Here is a 5,278-nt window from a genome sequence, read left to right on the forward strand (position 1 = left end):
CTGAATCTACTGATCTGGCTGATATGCTGGCGGTCATAATCATGTTTGATAATTTGTGCCTTACAATTCTCACCGTATACCGTCCACCTAACGCCACCTCAGGTTTCAATGACTCATTCATGGCCAACATATCCGACATCTGCGCAAGATACAAGAACATACTAGTTACTGGAGATTTCAACCTGCACTGGGACAAACAGAAGAAAAAGTTAACAGCTAGCTCTTTGGAAACAACAATGTCCTCTTTGGGCTTCAGGCAGCTGGTAAATACCCCTACGCATATAAAAGGTCACATTCTCGACCTAATATGGACCACAGATCCCAGGGTGACATTAGTGAAAATTCTCCCCTGCATCTGGTCAGATCACCATCTGATCTACTGTGACATTCCTATAGATGCAAAGTCTCCACACCCACCACCAAAAACTAAAATGATTCGTCAGTGGAAAAATGTTGATCTACAAACACTGACCACGACACTCACGGAAATTGTCCAACCCATAGCATCTGATAAGGATGTAGATCAGGAGTGTAAGGATATGATGGGCTATCTGACCAAAGCTATTGATCAGATCGCACCCGAGAAGCTCCAAAGAGCGAATAGTGGCAGAAAGGGAGCCCCCTGGTTCACACCTGCTCTGAGGGAGCATAGAAAGACTCTACGAAATATGGAGAGAAACTGGAGGAAGAAAAAAGATGTCGAGACTTGTGAACAATACAAGAAGTCGCTCCGTACTTATAAAAAATGCATTCAGGACACCAAAGCCACATTCTATGAAAACCGCATAAATAAGGCGGGCAATGTCCAGAAAGAAACATTTAAAATCCTCACGGAAGTAACCCAAAGAACCCAAGATACGGAAACCAATATTAGCTGCGACACCTTCCAGAAATACTTTCTGGAAAAGGTCGACATCATTCTACAAGAAATAAAAAGTACGGTGGCTGATCCCATTGAGCAACAGGCTGTCATAAATCCGGCAGGAATTCTTATGTCAAATTTCCCCCCGATTGACCCATTAATCCTTGAATCCCTGATGAGGAAGACAAAGTCTGGCTCCCCAGCAGATCCATGCCCCCCAAGTGTGTTCTGCTTAGCCCGCCCCAGTCTAGAGGATCACATACTGACTATACTAAATAAATCATTAGATACTGGACGGCTTCCTACTAGCTTCAAAGAAGCACGAGTGAAACCACTACTAAAAAAAAGCCGGGGCAGACACCAAAGTCCTGAAAAACTACAGGCCCATTTCCCAGCTACCGTTCCTGTCAAAAGTGCTCGAGCAACATGTGCTGAAATCCCTGGCATCATTCCTGGAATCCAACCATCTTCTCCATGAGATGCAGGCAGGTTTCCGTGCACATCACAGCACCGAGTTAGTCATGCTCTCGGTGCTGGACGAGCTCAGAGGGATGGCTGACAGGAAAAAACTGAGCGCCCTGATATTATTAGATCTTTCAGCGGCGTTCGATACTGTCAGCCACACCCTACTTTTGGACAGGTTGGCCGGTTTTGGGGTCCGGGATTCAGCCTACCGATGGTTGGAATCCTTTCTATCCGGGAGAACACAGAGGATTCAGCTGGGAGACAGGATATCAGGAGTGGGAGACCTGACATGTGGAGTCCCCCAGGGCTCAGCATTGTCCCCACTCCTGTTCAACCTATATCTTCAACCTCTGATAAACACACTAGCTGAAATGGGCTGCCGTGTGTTCAATTATGCCGACGATACACAGTTGCTGTTGAGCATAGACAACACTATACAGGCTCAGTCACACGCACAGGAGGTGCTCAGATACACAGTCCATTGGATGTCCACGAACCTCCTAAAAATAAACCCCGAAAAAACTGAGGTGCTGATAGTTTCATCAAATTGCTCGCCCTGGAGTGACCTGTATTGGCCTCAGGAATTGGGCCCGACCCCTAAGCCAGCCGACGCGGTCAAAAGTCTAGGCATTAAGATAGACAGTGCCCTTTCAATGGTCAGCCAGATCTCCACTGTGGTTGGAACCTGCACTGGCCTCATAAGACAGCTGCGCAAATTGGTTCCACTCCTCTCCCAGTCAATGCTTCGCACGGTAGTTTCTGCCACCATACTATCGAGGCTTGATTATGGAAATGCGCTCTACCTGAGCCTACCAAAAACTTTAATTAACAGACTGCAGGTGGTCTTAAACGACGCGGCCAGACTCATCTTCAAACTCCCAAGAAGAGCACATGCCTCCCCGCTATTACGGAGCCTTCATTGGCTGCCAGTTGGGCAAAGGTCAGTTTTCAGAAGCCTCTGTATAGCCCACAAATCCATCTATGGACAAGCCCCGGCGTACATCAAGGAACGGCTAGAGATTTACAGACCTGAAAGAAGTCTCAGGTCCTCCGACGCCCAACTGCTTGTATGTCCCCGGTTCAGACTGGCCACAAAGGGCGGGAGATCTTTCTCCGTCCTACTACCTAAGCTCTGGAACGATTTGCCTGAGGCCCTTCGCAAGGATGGCAATCTACTCCGTTTCAGGAAAGCCCTAAAAACAATTCTAATCAGAGCAACGCTCAGCCCAGCTTAGTCTTGCCCAGTCCCTCCACTCCCTTTCCGCTAACTCGGTTGTTGTGTTTTGCGGTCAAAGCGCCCTGAGACCTGCAGGTGAAATGGCGCTATACAAACTGACAATAACAATAACGATATGCTCTAACTTCCCAGCATTAGGGTATTTTCCTTCAATACCTCAAATATGGACTGACCTTTGTTTTATTCCATTCAATATAAATGTTTCTAGCCTACCTAAAGCTGGAAATAAAATAGCGCGACAATTTATGAAGACCACCCAAAATTAGACTGCAATTGCTAAAAGCACTAGGCTAGAGCAAACAGCCCTAGCACCCAGTTTGACTGGTGACGTGGAACAAGACTCCCTAAAATTTCACATCTGGATGCAGTCCACTACTCAAGATTTAGTTCCTCCGAAATGCTTCAGGAAACAAGATAATACTAAGAAGTTGAGTGCCCCCTGGTACTCTCAAGCTCTCTTGGAAATTCACCTTCAGTGTAAGAAAAGCGAGAGGAAGTGGAGGAAGAATTATGATCCCTTAGCAAAGGATCTCTTTGTAAAAAAAAAAGGAAGGAATACTTTGCTAGCATAAAAATAGCTAAGACAAGCACTGGCGTTGCCAATAGGTCCTGCAGTAGGAAAGTTGGAGCTATTGGTTTTGTAAATGACAAAGCCCTTTATGTTTTTAAAATGAAAAAAATAAATAAAAGGCATTGTTGTTTGCAATTGTAATAGCTCCAACTTTCCTACTGCGAGACCTATTGGCAACGCCAGTGCTTGTTATTTTCTTTCATTGTCTCTATGTTGTTGCCTTTATGGTGTCTAGTTTGTACTTTTGTAATTTTTGTTACTGGGTCTTGAAGCTTGGCTTATGGCACTATAATTGAACATTATAAATAAAACAAAACTAAAATCTGAACCATTTCATTGGCTGGTGGGGTCGACTGACCGCGGAGACACCGCTATGGCATAACGGCCTGCTGCCCGAATTGTCGGCCCTATCAGGATTCGACGGCTGGGACGTGATCGGGATCTCCCAACTGGGACATGTGATGTCCGGGACAACGCTCAAGTCCTTTCAGGCGCTCAGCACCGAATTTAATATGCCCCAGTCCCAATTTTTTAGGTACTTACAATTCAGACACGCACTAATGCCCAGTATTGCCACCATTGACTCGCTTCCTGACTTCAGTCCAATTGAGGCGAACGTCTTTATGGGTGACCTGGGGGATAAAAAAGTCTCCCTATATATCAGACGATGGTCACTCATTGTTCCTCCACCCTTCTCTCACTAAAGACTGCTTGGGAAACTGACATTGGGCTCCTAGATGAGGATGATTGGAGGGAAGCCCTAGAATCCCCTAGGGGAGCGGCCATAGCCATACGGTTTCGGCTGATCCAGTTCAAAATTCTTCATAGAGCCTACTACACCCGTGAGCGATTGTGGAGAGCAGGTTTGATTGGATCCCCGGAATGTTTGCGCTGTGGTGCTGCGGAAGGCACATTGCTCCATACGGTGTGGTCATGCCCTAGGCTGGTTGGCTTCTGGAGGGGTGTGTGGGGCTGCCTGTCTGAGGTGCTGGGTTGGACTCTTCCTCGCACCCATCGCCTGGGCCTGCTCCACATCCTAGAAGGGGTTGGTGGAAACATGTACAAACGTCATTTGTTGCTCCTGGGGCTAGTAGTGGCCAAAAGGGATTTGTCCCGGGCTTGGAAAGACGTGAGGGCCCCCCGAGTGCATGGAGAGCTGGAATGGACTTTTGTATGGGTCTAGAGCGACCGATCTTTGAAGCACGAGGGTGTCCCCGCAAACATTTTAAGGTGTGGAAAAGGTGGGCCGATTATAGGGGTTTGACACTCGACCCTCCGGCAGAACTGGAGGAAGATCTTTAGTCCCCTAATGTATGTTACTTCTTACACTACGCCGCAAATATCATGTCACGATTAAATCACCGAAGCTAATGGTACACACGTGCACGGAGTTAGGGTGGGACACAGGGGAGGGTGTGGGAGGGTTGGGTAGTTGGGGTTGGTAGGGGCAGGGTCGGGTATAGCTTTGCTTTGTTATAAATGCTTTTTCTTGACTCCTTGTTTGGACACTTGGTCCTCTGCTGCCACTGTATCAAAATACTTGGTGGTGTTCTCCTGAATGTGGGGAGCCACGTGTGTTACTTGCCCGATCTGATATATAAAAAATTTGTTGTGAAAAAAAAAAAAATCTGAACCATTTGTTGCCTTGACTCTGAAGAATTCAATTCAATTCAATTAATTTATATAGCGCGCTACATACCCAGAGGGTCTCAAGGCGCTTGGAGAAGGGTGGGGGATTACTTGTCGAATATCCAGGTTTTAAGTTGCTTTCTGAATGCTAGGTGGTTCTGAGTGAGGCGAAGGTGAATGGGAAGTGAGTTCCAGGTTTTCGCCGCCAGGTAGGAGAAGGATCTTCCTCCCATGGTGGTTTTGTTGATGCGAGGTACAGCAGCAAGGGCTTGGTTGGAGGAGCGCAGCTGGCGGGAGGGGGTGTAGAAGGAAAGTCGTGTGTTGAGGCATTCGGGTCCAAGTTCGTAAAGTGCTTTGTGTGCGTGGGTTAGGAGGCGGAATGTTATCCTCTTATTGACGGGGAGCCAGTGGAGGTTTTTCAGGTGATCAGAAATGTGGTCGTTACGCGGGATGTCTAGTATGAGTCTGGCTGATGCGTTCTGGATGCGTTGGAGTTTTTTCTGAAGTTTTGCGG

This window comes from Lissotriton helveticus (genome assembly GCF_964261635.1).
Source record: "Lissotriton helveticus chromosome 1_1 unlocalized genomic scaffold, aLisHel1.1 SUPER_1_unloc_64, whole genome shotgun sequence".
NCBI lineage: Eukaryota > Metazoa > Chordata > Amphibia > Caudata > Salamandridae > Lissotriton > Lissotriton helveticus.